The following is a 17,814-nucleotide window of genomic DNA, read 5'->3' on the forward strand; positions in this document are numbered from 1 at the left end:
AATGTTACGCTTCCCTTTTTCTCAACTTAGAATTTTGGTAGAAGACCACAGTTCACAAAGACACAAATGATTGTTTTCTCTCAAAAGCAGTTTGCTAATATTGCCTTTATGAAGGTTGTTGTAGTTGATGTTGATTAACGTTCGTTGCCGTGCCGACCAGCATTTCCAAATGTTGACATGTATTTATGAATGCTCCTAATAAAAACAAGAATTATGAACGCTGGTTGGAGTTGGACCCATAAACGTCAGCAGATGCTATTAAAACATCCAACATTGTTTAACAATGAATATGAAAACACTGCTATCAATTTAAGTCGATAACAGTTATTGTTATCGCAATATCCCATAATTTCAATGACAATGCAAACAATTTGTGAGAGATGAATTCAGCACTACGGACAGCGTTCAATAACACGACACTTCCAGATGTCTACTGATGACGATACGAATATGATTTGTCTGCGTTATTTGAGTGAGATCCAGAAACTCAAGCCAGCGACACTGAAACACCAACGACGTCTGCTTTTAAACTGTAAAGAGCCGTTCAGGGAAGAGATCTCCTCCACAGACCTCCACTGCCTAGTTTTAGTGTCCATTTTTCTTTATTTCCTCTTCATAAGTTTCTTCTCAACTACTAGCACTGAAATAGCACCAGAACTGCTTTGGTAAAACAAACCTATATAGGGTTTGTTTTGGATTGGTGACCCGTCCATGGTGTAGCCTGCCTCGTCTCTGGTGACAGCTGCACCGGGGTTAGGACACGCAATTTTCTTTGCATGCCACATTTCATACACAAGAGCAACTCAGAGTGCTTTACAAAGACACTGAGATGAAAGATGGGGAGAGGAAAGGGCCACTGGAGGGTTGAAATGGATAGATGGGGTCATTCAATTGAATTCAATTCATTTCAAAAATACTGTATTAAACCTCAAAGGGAAATTCATTAACTTTATCAACAAAAACCATCATCAGAAACGCTTTAGAAACAGATTAATATCCAGACTTTCCATCAGCTGAATTGTCCTTGGTTTGGGGCTGCGCTACTAAAACTACAGAAAACTGAGCTGTAGCCACATAATTAGGACTTTAGCTCTGTGGCTGGTGAAAATACATGTTTTCAGTGTTTGTGTAAAGACACTTGAGTCTTTTATACTTGAGTATAAAAGTTAATAGTTTCTCCGTTTTTGCCCAAAACACCAGGAAACATAAGTTGTGATGTAAGTGACACTCCTCCTGAGGGTTTTTCTCAATCGAGGCAGCAGGTAGAGCGATGCGGGGAAACAGCCCTCCACCATCAGTCCTGACTTGCTTCAGATAGAGCTCTGAATATTTCATGGGGCCTCTTTTGAACGCCTATTTTTATCAGCTTGGCTGAATAATTCAAAACACACTTCTCCCGTTCTCATGTGTGTCGTTGGTCCGGGTGCATTAGCTCACCGTGCATTTATATTTATTTTTTTGTCTTGATTTGTGCATACATTTGCATCCATAAATGCGATGCTACAGTTTCTGATCAGTTTGACAGAGAGAAAAAACACCTTTTTGAGTCAGTTTCTGTATCTGTCAGTGACTGGGTAATGCGTGTGCCCCCACACTGGGCTATCAAAGCCTCCCAGCTGTGCAAATGATCCACCAATTTGTGTAAATTTGATCAGTTTGTTATCCTATAAAACTGTGTTGGAAGAGAAGCTGCTTTCTTCTTAGCTGTCTGTAATCTCCACCGTTTTTCAAATAACAACTCAGGTGAGAGCAAAACCAGAAACTGCCTTGACTGGAACGTCTTGTGATGAAGCACGAAACCTCAATCAAGGTCAGACGCAGCTACAAGCACAGCAGGTGACACAATCAAACAGCCTACCTTGTCCGTTTTATCTCCAATCTATGGAAAAATAAATAAACTTACTTTGAATGTCCCTGCTTGTTTCTAAAATCCCCAAAAGAGACTGTTGTATATCAGAAATTGTTTGAAAAGCTTTAGTCAGGGTATAGCCCGACGTTACCAGCAACACTTCAATTGCCTAATCTTTATACTCATGCTTAGTTTTATGCATTTCATTACAGAGGAATGGATACTGCTCACCTGGTTTAAGTCGTATTTATATGATAGATTACAGTTTATTCAAGTAGTGCGTTCAGGCAGCCACTTAGGCTTAAGTGGCGTTCCCCAGGGTTCCATACTTGGACCGATACTTTTCCTTTTTTATAGGATATGCTTCATTAGGCAAGATTATTGGGTACCAAGACACTAATTCCAGTTCCTCTGCAGACGACATCCAGCTATTTTTATCCGGGAAACCAGATGATAAAATTTACTAAACCAGTTAATCAAATCTCAATCATGCCTAATAGAGACACATGGCTTGACGGCCTCTAATTCTTTTGCTTTTTTATCTCAAACAGTCACAGAATCTAACCATGTAGTTGCTCTGGGAGGCTTTGACTTGGCTTCCAGTAGAACTGTGAGGAAGCTTGGTGTTATTTCTGACCACGATGTGTCCTTTAACTCACTGTCTCTAAAATAATCTCATATGGGAATTCTCATGAATAACAGTGCTGCCGCTTTTTGATGTTTGAGTTTTGAAATGCTGGGCATTTGTACCTATGGATCATTTTATTAAATCAACATGCAACCTTTACAAAGTTTTAAAGATGCTTGCACTTAAATCCAGTCGTTGCTGTATCTCATTTGCATTTTATCCACCACATTTTCAGCATTGCTAGAAAACTACCTACATAATATTTAGGTATATATGTTTGAAGGGTGGAACGGGTCAAAATTGATAGAGCTCTAACAGATCCTGCATCAACAGGAGAAACTATGATGTTTATTCTTGTTTAGACACGAAAGGTGTCCAAATAAAGTAACTTTACCTTAGTAACAAGCCCAAGGTTGCTTTTAATAGGCATACCTGGTATCACTGCCTTCAGCGATCAGGTTCCTTTCCCAGGAAACCAGCTCAAAGATTGGCTTCAGGGGGCAGCAGCCCTTTGAAATTTAGAGATATGGGTTTAAAATTCTCCATGCATTTATACCAGTATTGCATGACACTGACTCTTGCAGGTTTTGCTTCCCTCTCCGTCTGCATCTATCTCTGCAGACTCGCCCACGAGCTCAGTTGCGTCGTCGTGTTCATCTTCAGCTTCAGTTAATAAAGAAAACCACGTAATTTAAAATATGTTTATGTTCTCATTCACTCTTGTAAAAGCAGAGAGCTGCAGCATCTCCCTCCAACGCCCTGATGTGATTACATTTTTGTTTTTGGGGGGTGTTTATTGAACCTTAGCTTTATGCTCATTTCTGTGAGCTGGTTAGTTCTGCTACTATAGCTGATTAATTCCCAGGGCTCCCGACTATAAGCCTTTTGTGCCAAATGTTACTGTTCCACTTTCCCAAAAATGGTTTTAGCTCCTTGTGTCTCCGTGCATCATTTGTAATTGCCCACACAGTAGAGTTATATGTGCTATAATATTGTTTATGTATGAATTTGCATATATATGGACTTCTGTAATTGCATTAAGATCGAAAAAACGTGAATCAGCCAATGCATTACAAGAGTCATTTCAAACCGATGAAATGGAGACAGATGGCTCCGGTTCCCTCCACGCCCATGCTGAGCGCTGCTCATGCTGGCGTATTGCGTCGCTCGCTGCGTGTGTGTTCTGTTACGAGTGTGTTCCTCTCTGTTTGTGTGCCACGGCAGTGTGTTACTCTCTGCAGCGACCGGGGTTGGTGCTGCGGCCCCCGATGGTGTCAGAGCGAGGAGCGCCAGCAGACGGGGAGCCTGCACTCGCATGGGAACACCCTCCACAAACGCACGCTGCAGAGACAAGAAGGCACTTTGTGTTTTATGTAAATATTTGATGCAAATCTGCCACTAAAGTGAAATGATTCACCATCTGACTCACTGCTGCGTTTCCCGCTTGAGCAAAATCAGTAATTTTTCACATAATCAATTATTCCAATTCCAGTGCATCATATTGTGTAACCGTCTCTCGCTGTTACATAATATAAACCGCCTTTAGCTTCCATTATTGCATGACATCATGTCAGCAAGCTTATGCAATGTTACATCTATTTCCATCGAGAGCTGCATCAATTTTCTCAGCATGAAGAATTAATGATGGGAAAAAAAAAAAAAAAAAAAATCAGACTACTCAATGAAATGTGATGAAACATTGTCAACGGGGTTGGAGCCGGGACCTCTGTGGTGTCCAATCCATGACTGGAGCTGAACCACGCGTTCACAGTCGGAGCTCGATGAGTCCTGGCATTGCCATCATGGAATATGCCCGAGTCACCAGGGGAGGGGGAAAAAAATCTATTGATGGAAAAATGCTGCTATTTGTACACAGAATTCAAGCCATCAGCTGACCTCGGTCTAATAACGCTGCTGGACCTGGATATGACGAGCCCATGATGGGAGCATCGTACCGGTCCTGATTCCCGGGACCACTCTGGACCAGGGATGCAGGTCTGGACTCACAAGACTACGTGATCTTCTTCCATTGCTCCAGAGTACATTTTTTAATGCGTTAGTGCCTTTAAATCAAAGTGGAAAAACTAATGTATTAACAGCTGCCTTTGACAGAGTTACTTAATCCATCAGCACTACACTGCAACTCCAGTTTAAGATTTTCTTTGTTTTGCCACAATCTGTTTTTTCCTCTTTACTTTTAACATGTTTTCATTGTTTCAAGCACCTTGACTAAAAATAAGCTTGCCTTGTCTTAAAGCTCCCATGTAGTGATTTTCTTTCATCCTTCACAATAAAAGTTCACAGCTATTCTCTTGTTTTAATGTCTTCAGCCTTTTTCTATATATTCAAAAGTAATGTATATATAGATGTATCTACTTATTACAAATATTCACTAAAAAAATTCTGAAGAAAGAAACTTTCTTTTTTTTACTTATCTTGCACTTTTTATAAGGACCATAACCTGTAATTTCAATGTTATGAAATATGAAGAATGGCAATACAGAATCTTGAATCTCTTGAAGAAACCATGGTTTCATTGTCCTTGTGCTCCACGCCGTCTTTCTGTGTTGCTTTAGCACATGTTTATAATGTCAAGTGTGTCGTTTCAGTGTTTAATTTGAATTACATTTCATGAGACAAGAAAAATGAAAGTTTTTTTTTGTACCTATGACAAATTATGTAGAGTAAAACTTTTATCCTGGCTGATCCCGGACACCGTGGATCAATATCTGGGCTGGTATCGTGCCAACATTAGCATTAGAATTCTAACAGGAAGAGCCTCTTCTCCCTGTGTTAAAATTAGGAATATTGAGCAGCATCTTGTGAAGTTATATATATAATATATTTAATATTACGACTTTATTCTCGTAATATTAAGACTTTATTCTCAAAATATTACGACTTTATTCTCGTAATATTATGACTTTATTCTCGTAATTTTTTTTTTTTAGTTTGGCCCTAATACTCCGTCGTATGTATGCGTATATATATGTATATATATTAAATATAGTAATAATGCACATATATATACCTTTGGTTTCTACCGTCATGGTATCAATCATTAATATGTGTGCAGGCAAGGTAAAAAAAAAAAAAAAAAATACAGAATTGTTCCGTAATTGGGAATTAAAAAAATCGTAGTAAATTCAACTTAAGGTGAAACAAATATATTATTTCCCACTCAAGCCTTTATTTGTTATAATTTTGGTGATTATGGCTCACAGTTTATGAAAACCCCAAATAAAAAATTTCCAAAAATAAGAATATATTATGAAATCAATAAATTCAATCATCAAATTTATAACAAATAAAGGCTTAACATATCTTGCTTTGCCTGTAATGAGACTATGTAATATACATGTATTAGTTTCACCTTTGTGAAACCTTCAAGTTGAATTATTGAAATAAATTAACTTTTGCACCATATTCTTCACCTGTAGCTATATTCTACAGGCTATTTCAGTTGCTATATGATTGGCTGTCTGTGCAGTCATGCAAGTTCAATACTATTAAAGCACTTCAAACTTTAAATCAAAGCGTTTTGTTTTTTAATATAAAATAAATACATCTCTATGCATTTTAGAAGTTTTGGGGATGTCCCTTTTTTGGCACCAGCGCTGCTGAAATCGGGGTGTCCCTTATTTCTATTTCTGAAAGGTGGCAACGCTAGAGCTAAACAACCTGGTAGATAACACGTTTGTCAGTTTGACTTTATGTGTTTGTTTCAAGAAGTGAGAAAATAAACCTCAAAGGTTTAACTACTGATTTAAATGTGATGATTACTGTTTTTTTGGATAATTCTCAGCCTCTTATGAGTATTATAATCCTGTTAATGGAGGATGGAGTGACAAGAGACTTAATAAAAGAGTATTTCCTTTCTATTCATGTAAGACTGTCTCAAACTGTCATCTGGGTCTCAATGAAGCACTTAAGGCAAGATTTCATGAAAAGGGACACGGATGTTTGCCGTCGGTGGAAACTTCCCATTCGTATTTAAAGAATAATTTCCTCCGTTTCCAGTGGCAGCTTCTGTTCACGTTGCATATAAACGCAGTTGCTTCATGCACAAAACAGCTGGTTGCATAACAATAGAGGGGAGCCTGGTGGCGCCCGGGGGTGGGGGGTCTGAATCGCACACTTATTGGTACAAATGTCTATATGGAGGGGGGGGCGGGGGGGGGGGGGGTATTAAAGAGAGGATGTGTGTGAAAAGTTGGATTTGATTTGAATACCAATTCAAATACACAATGACAGATTTATCTGTTGATCATTAATACATTTAATTAGTTCCAAACACTTAAGAAGCAGTAATATGTAATCAATATAAATGACTCCAAAATGTGTGAAATGCTTAAATACAGGCTTATGCACTAAAGCTCTATCAAATAAAATGCACAAAGTATAATTGATCTAATAAACCCAAAGTCATTTTAAATTTGAACACATTTTTATCTCATTCCACTGACAAATAAACTCCACATTATGTTTATCAATGATAAATCTGTGTATTACAAATGCAAAATTTTATACATTTTATATGCAATGGAAATACATAAATCTTAAAAATAAGGCCTAAATATTTCCGTGAGGACAACGGTCTGGTTTCGGCACCAATGACGGGTTACTTCAAACTTTTCATGAAAGTAGGAGATATTAGATAAATATTAGAAAAGATATTAGAAAAAACATTTCAAGAAATTCAACAAGTTTGTTTCGAATTTAAATTGACAAAGTCCAATTCTTCTGGTCACATGGATGAAGGAACTGGAGAATAAAGTTCATTGTGGTCATTTCCAGGAAGCAGCACAGCTGATGGACTTTTGCTTGGAAGAAGTGTGTAGATTAGCACGGTGTTACTCACAAAAGCTAATGTCTTTGATGTCTTCAATGTCTTTTAGCTTCACGACTGCCATTTGACTGCTTTTGTACGAAAACGATTGAGCGTTTCTACGAATGTTGGTTTTAAAAGGAACCGTCAGATGGATTCATCTCACATCTTTTCATAAAGAAAATAAAAGAAGCGCTCCTCATTAGATTTAGCATTAGCATTAGCATTTAGAACATTTCAACACACCTTCCATGGAAACACTTCCGGGCCATTTCACTTAAGCCGTGCAGACACTGTGCGATTGTCGGCTCGTTTTGAACCGATTTTCCACTCCTGCGACAATTTTTTGGATCGGGCCGGATTTCAACCCAACAGTTGGTTGTGCCTCGTGCAGTATACGTGGGGTAACGACGAGAGATTAACAACGAGAGATTAACACTTCACGACGAGCTCCCGATCACAAATCCTGTGCTCGCAAGAAAATCAAACGTATTTGAAATCCTGGTCGCTCCTCGTGAAGGAATTGCACAGTTGAAGCAGCTACGACCCGATTGGCCTCATCCTTTCGCAGAAAGCATGCGCAATCTCTGACGTCACGTCAAAAACTATTATTTGTAGTTTAAAGTGTTGCAAATTCAGATTACAAATCATGTTTTAATAGCAGAAATAAAACACCGCATTTCCCACGTCTGCCCAGCCAATTCCTTGTCCAATCACAACGTTGTCTAATCTTTTTTCATTTATGGCCACACAGAATGGCACAAATTGCTAAAGGCTGATTTATGGTTCCGTGTTACACCAACACAGAGTCTACGGCGTAGGGTCGCCTCCTACCCTACGCCGTAGACTACGGCGTCGATTTAACGCGGAACCATAATTCAGGCTTAAGGCAGCGCGTTTGTTTTTGCTGAGCATCTTTGGTGTCTCCCACTTAGGGGTTCCTCCTCTTCCACTTCTTTTTGACGTTGCATTTCCAGTACACAGAAGTCCGACGTGAGGATTATGATCGTATAGTGTGAGCAGGCGGGTTGCATCCGAGCATCGGGACGTACAGTGTGAGACTCGTGGGCTGCGAACTTTTGAACTCAGCGATCTAGTCGTGCTGTTTGAGATGGGGCTGAATCAAACGATTTAAAATATCGCACAGCTTTAGTCAGACACCTCTCTACAGCAATAAAGCGAGCGACGGACTCTTAAGTGCTTCTCAATCGCAGATGACTTCCAGCTCCTGAATGCATCGCTGGAAAACACAAATACACGAAGAGCTGCTCCAACAAGCCGGGTTTAGAGACCTGGGAACAAACTGTTCTTGAGTTTCAGGTGGAGCCCATTAAATTCAACATTTAAGCAGATCTGAACACTTTCAGAGAGGAACATGTTGAAATAATCAAACATTCAAATGCTAATGGCGAGGTGAACAAAGTTCAATTAAAAACACACAGCAAGTGGAACATTTGACTATGAAATGAGTTCTGCTTCAACGTCCTCGACACACACAAGCACGTACACGTGCAACCCCCGCATTTTTTTTGAGTCTTTCATAATGAAACGGCAGAACAGATAGATGTGTGTTACTCTGTTAACACGTGTGGGCATTTCTGGGAGCAACGAGTGAGCAACAAGAGGAGCACGTACATGTATTTCTGCTGCTGCTCAGGATGGATGAGGGTGTGATGGTTCACTGAACAATCCTTCCTCCATCTCCATCCATTCATCATTCATCACTCTCTTTCGTAGCTCTCTCTCGTTTATGTAAGCGTTACTGTGAAGTCTAAACACTAAAAGCCAAGTGGATCAACGTTATGAGGGAACTTTAAATGGCAGCACTGTTTTCAGTGGAAAGACCACAGCTTGCTCTGAGCGTCCCCACACCATGGGGCAGAGCTTCTGTCTTTTTGTAATGTTATCACTCACTGAAAGCTAAAACTCAATTTGGTCATTATATCTTAAATAAGGAGCTTTTAAATGTGATTCTTGATTAGTAATCAAATCCCTTAGTTACTTGACTCTGGGTTTTTTTGGGGTGATTTTTGCCAACAAAAATGCAGAATTTCACAGAAATTGTGGTGCGCTTTTTTTCCAGCAAGAAAGGTGGAAAAAAATAAGATTAATGCATACATGGCTACATCTCTTTTATTGAAGAAAGATGAAACAGTCTCTATTTTAATGTATAACTGGCTTGTAAATCTCCGCCTCAAATCTGTAAACACAAATTGCATATGAAATGCATTTTATTCAAAGAGAAGTTTAAAAAAAAATGGTTTAATTTCTTCCAACAGTAAGACGACATAACTGCCTTTGATGCAAAAGAAGTGAAAGTTTTTGGTGCTGAGAATATTTACCTCTACTTTTGTGCAAAAACATTCGGGAGTTGTATTGTACGGTCCGTTTGCTGTTATTTCTGTTGAAAACTCCTGACTAGAGCGGTTTCATTCAATACTTTCACGGATTGGTAGCCTATAGTGGGTGTCTGCGAACCCGATGGAGCCCGCATTAGTAGTTCTGCTCCGAGAACTGTGGGACTTCTTGTTCTCTCCATTTAAAAAAAATCTTTGCAGTATGTTAATAGTGTCTGTGAGCGCCTAAAAACTGCAGAGATGTTGCAGTAAATGAGAAAAATTGCAACCCTCCGCATATAAGTTTGTCTTAATTAGAGTTGATTATTGCGTTCACAGGATGGGAAATACCTGGAGCGCCTGATTGAAGGCACTTTTAGAGCCCACTAATGGTCAGTCAAGGAACTGAGACTTCTACGAGCTCGGCAACAGAACAATATAGTTATAAATCATTCACACATATTTGGGTTTTACAGTAGGGGTGTAACGATACACTAATCTCACGATACGGTACGAATCCACGATATTGAGGTCACGATAACGATACTATAGCAGTATTTTTTTAACAACTTTGAATGAAAATACAGTTTGTAATGCTTTATAACTGTTAAAGTTTTAAAGAGAAAGCCAGGCCAACCATTTTCCACAAACTGAACTAAAAGTAAATGTCAGGTTTGCATTATGCATCTTCAGTTTCATACAAGTACAAATATTTTGCCACAAACTGAATAGTTTCTCTAATATATGACTTGACTTTTTTCTTTTCCAGAAATTTAACAACTAAAATGAAATATGAAATAAATAAAAGTAAATAAATAAACTATGAAAAGTCCAAAACTCAAAATGCAACATGACTGTTATTTAGCTTATGACAGAGCTAAGAGCTTCAGCCACATGCTCCCAGCCTGAGGCCGTAAGGTGAACCCCGTTATCGTTTCATCCCTCCCACCTTTGGGGACAACACAATCTTTACATCATAAAAGAGATTGATTAATTCCCCCAAGAGTCCCGTGATTGGGACGGCAAAACGGTACTAGTTTCTTCTGACCGTAGTAAGATTTTCATCCACGGGTCGAGGCACGGTTGGCACGTGATCCCGCTGCAACAATAGCATTTGCGTTACTAGTAAACACAATATATTAATATTAATAACCCAATATCGCAATACAGTTTGTCACCTCCACGACACGTATCGTGACGTTTTTGTATCGCGAAATTTCGTGGCGCAATATATTGTTACACCCCTATTTTACAGTAATTGATTCAACAAGTGTTCTTCCCTTGATCGTCATGGGTGATGTCCGATGCGCTGGCAAATAAAACGTACTGCGCTTGAGCTCGGTAACTTAGGAGGACCCAGCAGGAAGATCAGAAAGCAGAATTGTGTGTTTAATGGACTTCAGTGACTTTTTGATAATCAATTAAAGCCCCACATCTTAGAGCTAGAAGCTTTAAAACTAAAATGACAAAGATAGAAGAGTCAACACACTCACACCTCAATACAAAATCTTAATCTTTTCCATGAGGCGACGGACCGTACTTCCGAATATAGACCACATCTAAGTCAGTACACACACGTTGATGCTCCTGAAGGTCCGAAGGTCCACTGAGCATCTAAACTCAGTCAGACTCTGAATAAGCTGCGATACGGACGCAGGAATTCTGGGAACCAAACGGCAGAAAACAGCAGGTTAAGCTGTAATTAAGTAATGAATCTCGGTGTGAAGCGTGTACTCGGACTGTTCTTCGCAGACAATCCCGAAGGGTTTAGCCCACTGAAGTACGGGTTAACCTTATCAGCACAGACCAGTCCCTTCCTGTTGGCTACATTTGTGGCATTCTGAATATCTGAAGACGCGCTGATTAATGGGACGTGAGGAGTGACGCTGCCATCTCATATCCTTTTTGTTTAATAAGATTATCTTAATCATTTCTGAGACTAGGTGAGCTTTAGCATTTTACCGTGGTACATTTGGTGGAAGAGTTACATCACACAGAGGTTAAGGAAGGACATAAGATGTTGGGGGTTCTTTCTTTCAACCGTTGGACACGCTTGAGACCATTGTTTTGAAATATAATGCTTAGGGCTGAAATCTATTCTTTTTTACAGCTCCATTGTCATGTTAATAGACGCCACTCTGACATTTTAACAGGCAGTTGCTTTTGAATTATAGGTCATTAAGTCCAGAATGGATAGAGGGTCATTTCTGCAGGGAGAACGACGCCTTCTGGGGTCAAATGCACAAATCAGGTTATTTCTACCAGGCATTTACATTGTTTTGCTTCATGAAAACATGGACGCAGAAACGTATTCTTTCTAGCCAACTTTCAGACGAAAAGGGGCCGCAGGTGGAGTGTTAGGAGTAACTGAGGTGGGACACAATACTGTGAAGCAATAACGCACCACGCCCCGAATTCATGGCCATAGCTGGACATTTCAACCACACCCCATCCGCAGATTCGGTAACTATGGACTGCTGACCCGTCCAGGGTTTACCACACCTCAAGTTCGTCGTTCTCATGAGTCTTCAGCTCAGACGTTTGATGGATGGACGGGTCTATATGGTGGCCCAGACATCTCAAACGAAAACAGCCACAACGGAAATTTAAAAAAAAGTTGGCGTCACTTTCAAATCGTCTTCGGCGCGTCCTGCCTTCTTGAACGGAATGTGACCATTGGTCCCAGATAACTTGATCTAGGATTAATACGTGACCGTCAGAAATTTACGTTGTGCATTGTCCACGTGGTGACTTATGTGCTAGACTTGTAGTTCTCGAGACCAGTTTCTTGTGGTCTTGGTCTTGTCACGGCCTCAACAGTCTTTGGTCTGGGGTCTCTCGGTTTGCCTTGTCTGGGACCAGCCGAGCAGTCTTGAAGGGATGTGCAACATATAAAATCCAGGCAGGCACATATTTATATTTCATTTTTAAATCTTAAATCATTAAATCATTATACTGCTATATTGGAACTTCAAGTGGTGCCAATCACATGAATCTTGTGACACAGACGGCTCGTCCTCTCCGTCCTCTATCCACCCTCTAGTCCCAGTCACGGATCCACGGATGAGGATACAAAATGTCGGTGAATTTGTCAGTGGTCAGGTTTGGTTTTACGGACCACGGGGAGTTCTTTTTCAAACAAATAAAAACAAGAGGCAAATTTTTCAAAATATATTTAAAATAACTTTTATCAAGCATTAGTCTATGCCATTTCAGTGATGCTGATATACGGTGTAATCTGATTAGTTTAATGGTAAATAGTGCAATTTCAAGTCGATAATTGTATCTTTAATATTTAAAATTCAGGTTCCATCTCCAAATTAAGTCCAATTTAAACCAGTAACATTTCCTATTCAGTACTTTTCTGAGGTGGAGGGGGGTGTTGGAGCTGGTTATTCTGTTAGAGGACTTTGGGACTAGTTAGTAGTCGTGTCAATCCTTAAAAACACTGGAGTCAATCCTCCAATAGTGTAGAAATAGCGGTAGTGCAGTCGCCACACATATCTGATCTCAGCTGATGGATGGAAACATTTATAGTGAGTTCAACATCATCATCCACTTCTCTGTGTTATTGAGCTGCAGTTGAATACAACCTCATATGGAAACTAGCTGAACCAGGATGGAGCTGATGTTCTACAATCACGCAGGATGAGGGAATAACTAGGTTTGTTTTGGTCTCGGTCTGGAGCTGAACTAGTCTTGATTCTCTCTGGTCTTGGTAGTGTCTCGGTTTAGGCGGTCTTGACTACAAGTCTAGGGTGCACTGTGCGGTGTAACACTAGATAACGTTAGATAACGTTTGAAAGCGGTGCCAACTTCTGTTGTGTTGCGGCTTTTGTGGTTGTTTGAGACGTCTCGGCCTCCGTAAGTCTTAACTGAATCATTTATGGAGCAACATTTTAATTTCCCTTTGGGGGAATAATAATATTATTCAATTCAGTTCAGTTAAGGTTTGAAACTAATGAAAACCTTTACCCCTCATTGACTCTGCCGGGTGAGTCGGTGTAAATTCATGCGGCGCCGTTAAACTTTGATCCAACACTTTCTTGTTTTTTCCTCATTACTTCGCACACGCAGCCTAATAATCACGTCTGTTGCTGCGGAAAGGATCTGGTGCTTTATCTCATGTGACCGTTTCTAGCTCTAGAGCTAATTACCCACTCATGAATGCCAAATCTGTTTTTTGTGTTGAACAACTACGGGAGACTTTGAGGCTAATTTGCAATTATCTCTTGTGTTTTTAATTCCTTTAACAGATAAATCAAAATTTCATTATGCAAATTGAATTATGTTCACCGTTCTATTGTCCGCATCTTTCGCAGCAGGCAGGATGCCTCACAAATGAGCGCTTTGATTTAAATACTACCTCCAAGGACGCAGTTTTTCCAGGCAGTAAATGAACAGTCCTTCGCTTTTGACTGACACCAGCCAGCGCCGTTCAGTCTGAACAGTAATAGTTATGTTTTAGAAAAAAACGTAATTTCTTCCCTGATTAATCAAAGCTTTTAAGCTACACACGAATAACGGTGCCAACATAGACATGACGGCTCATGGTGTTGTGGTTGTTGCAGCTTCCATTGGTTCTTGCCTGAATGAGTACATCCTTTTTGTCCGACAACACAGAAGACTTCAGTTTTAAATCTGCTCCATTGTGAATAAACGGATCTCAACGCAACCTTGAACTGGTTTGGGGCCGTCAGAACGAAGCGGAACGAAAAAGCACAAAATTTACCATATTTTGCAGATCGTTAGGCGCAATATCAATGAGCGGGTCTATTTTCATACATAAGGGTTTTAAGGTGCATGATAAAACATATAACGCGAAACTAAAGCAGTCTGGTGAGTCGAACTTTATTCACCTCGTTCACAATAACTCAGAATATCAGTCCACTGTAACTAAAACAGAAAATACTCACATTTTAAATAATTCATCTGAAGTTAGTGTGAGGTTTGAACAACGTTGTATTCCAGCATTTGATTATAACTGGATTATGATGCAGATTTGAAAATTGGGTTTACGCTAAAAACCTAACGTCTAATTATAGAAAGGTAAATTGGACTAGATGTTGGATGATGATTGTTTGCTAGTACTACATAATTAGCTATCTAACGTTGTCTGACTCGTATCCAACCAAGGACCGACTTTAATGTTTCTGAACGGTCCGATCATCAATCAAGCGGAGCGGCTTCGTCGCTACCAAAGTCACTAAAACTGCACTATTTTTGAGGGCAGTGTACCTCTTAGAACTGGTTTGAGGTCAGTAAGCACAACAACATTCATACATTAGGCGGACTACCGGTTTTTGAGGAAATTTAAGGATTTTAAGTGCCTTATAGTACAGAAATTACGGTAGGCCTACACGTCTTTTCCGGCATTCATGAAAATGGTAGTAGTTTCGTACAAAATCTGCTCGTGCGTCCGACAGTGGTAGTGCTGGGGATTGTTATTCTCACAGATTCCACGTACCTTTAAAACATGAATAAAGTAGAGTTACAGCACATTTACCCTGGCTGATGGGTAATTACTATGTTTCTTAAATTGTGTTTAAAAGTAGTACACCCCCTTGCTGTCACACTGCATAGTGATATAATACAAAGTAAAACAATAATAAACTTACACTCGGATGTGCTGTGACACGCCTTGCTGTCGCCTTCAGGTGTGACTCCTGACAAAGACGTCTCTCCAAGTATCGAGGCGATGCAGTTTACGTTAGGAGTTGTTTTTTTGGAGGGGGGTCTTCATATCAGACCATTTTCACTTTGTCAGACAGAAGACACTCTACCTGAAGGGTTTCTGAAACTTCTGCAAACCTACACAGGAAGATTTCCTAAATGAGGCCTGCTGTGTGCATCAGCCTCAGGATGCATTTTAACACCAGGAGTAAACACGTCTAAGCTCCTGCAGTCCTGCATCTCTCTGGTAGCCATGTCCCACCTGTTTATAACGCAGTAATCTATGCCTGTACTGAGCTTTCTAATGGCGCTTTTCCACTAGTCAACTGCAGAGGCAGCATAGACCGAGTGGGTGGATCTGCACTCATCTCGGCTCGACTCAACTTGGCCTGGTTTCTTTTCCATAACAATCCAGCACCTGGAGCAGAAGTAGGAGGTTGGAGCGAAGCTGCTGTGACGTATTTGAGTGTGCACCTATGGACTGACAAAGCTTCTGGTAGATCATTTCATTCCTTATCGCCCGTCTAAATCCCTTTTTAATTCTCTCCTCAGCCACCAGGTTTATGAACATCTGCACCTCAGAGTTGGATCACTAAACAGACTTTTGCGCTGCCATTGCTGGTCGAATAAAGTGAAGAAGGAGCCGCCGTCAGAGTCGCTCTTTCGCTGATGTGACATCCTGACTCAGACGTCTGACTCCAACCCCCCGACCAGTCGGTGACCTGTAGTGTGATGATGTCAGATACAGCCGACTCAGCCACTTAGAACCTTGGCAGAATAGATACAGAAAAGTATCTACTCGGCACGTTAGACCCCTAGTGGGAAAACGGCAAACCGAGTGGAGTCTTGGTGAGCCGGGCTGAGTAGGTACTAGTGCCATAACACTCAAATACAGTAGCTGGCGAAAAAAGCAGCTTCATTTAACCCTTGAAAGGACCATATCTCTGATCTTGTGTGGGAAAACTCCTGACGTCTTGTATTTCTTTCAATATACAGTAACATAATTGCACTGAGCAACCTCAGCCATCAAAAGTAAGTTATGCCTTGTTTCATATTAATTTATTTTCTTCTAAATCCAGATCAAACTATTATGGTGTCCCAGCAGCAGCAGCTGAGCAACGGTGAGGCTGAAACCTGCGTAGCAGGCTGACTACAGAGTTGTGTCATTACAAAATGAGAGTGTATCGATTTCACCGCTGGATCTTATTACACATGTCCTGTTTATCCCCGCTGATATGTTTGTTTGCATCACTGTGTGTTGGTCGGAGCGTAAACAAGCGTCAAAGGGGCGTACATGCTCACTGTCGGGTTCTGGTCACATTTAAAGAGATTTGAATGCTTTTTGATCAAAAGGTTCTGGCTCTTTTTCTTCTTGTGCTGTATTTTTGGTGAAAGCAATGAACACATTTCACGAGTTAAAATCACTGCTTAGGAAACTTTTCCTTCTCTTTTTTCTTTAGAAATGCTCCACTCGGTTACATGCTGAGTGTCTTTCATCTCAACTTGTGAAAGACTTGAAGAAGAACTTTGATCAGGTTTTGAAAGCTTCTTTCCCGATGCATTATGGATCAAGTGAGGTGAGCTGTGCTGAGAAAAGGCTCGACAAAGACCGAATGAGTAATGCAGTTAAAGAGCGAGTGATGTGACTGGTAATAATGCTGTTAAGAGAGAAACTATTAATGAGGAGGTCGTGTGCTAAGTTATGCAGCGCCGTTTCCAACGTGGTCTTAATTCACCTGTACATATTTGAACCAGAGATTGATTCTCGAGGAGAGTAAGCTCGATTATACACGCTCACACACGGGTTTAACTGTCTTTTTCTTTTCACTTTTTCATGCTTTCAACTAGAAACCCACCGCTCGTTGGCCAGTAGCGTCACATGGTTTGATTAAAAGCAAAAGATCTCCAGCTTCTTCTCTCTCTGTCTGCTTTGCTGGCAGTTAAAATGAGACCTACTGGGCAAAAGGAGTGGTAAAGTATGACACACGGCATCATTATGTCACTACTGTTGAAGTTGACAAAGGACGATAAGAAAAAAGTCCCGGCCAAAAGAAATAAATAAATAAATAAAACATCCAAGCTGACACGTCTATTTTGAAACTGCTTTTAAAGCACTTCTTTAAGAGTTTATAAAAGCAACTGATGCAAAGAGCGAATTGTGAAAAAAGTGGGTTAAGAAAGTGAATTAGCAGGGCAGGAAGTGAGTGAACGAGCAGGTATTTTTAGTGAATCACAGATCAAGTCACCAAAACGTGGAGACTTTTGATGTTTCTGAGGAGGTTTGCAGAAGTGGCCCGACAGTCATGAGGAGAAGTCTAAAGTTTGACGTGTCAGTTCACGCGTTACGGGTTATTAAAAGAAAAAATATGCAACCAAACGTCAACCCATGACACGTCAACAAAATCTAACCTGTGACACAGGAAGTTTACTCTGACCGTGCAGCCTTCCTCTACAGAGAAGCTGCATTCAGTTTGTCTTAAAACACCTCCATTTGAAATGT

This window comes from Cololabis saira, chromosome 18 (assembly GCF_033807715.1).
Source record: "Cololabis saira isolate AMF1-May2022 chromosome 18, fColSai1.1, whole genome shotgun sequence".
Lineage (NCBI taxonomy): Eukaryota > Metazoa > Chordata > Actinopteri > Beloniformes > Belonidae > Cololabis > Cololabis saira.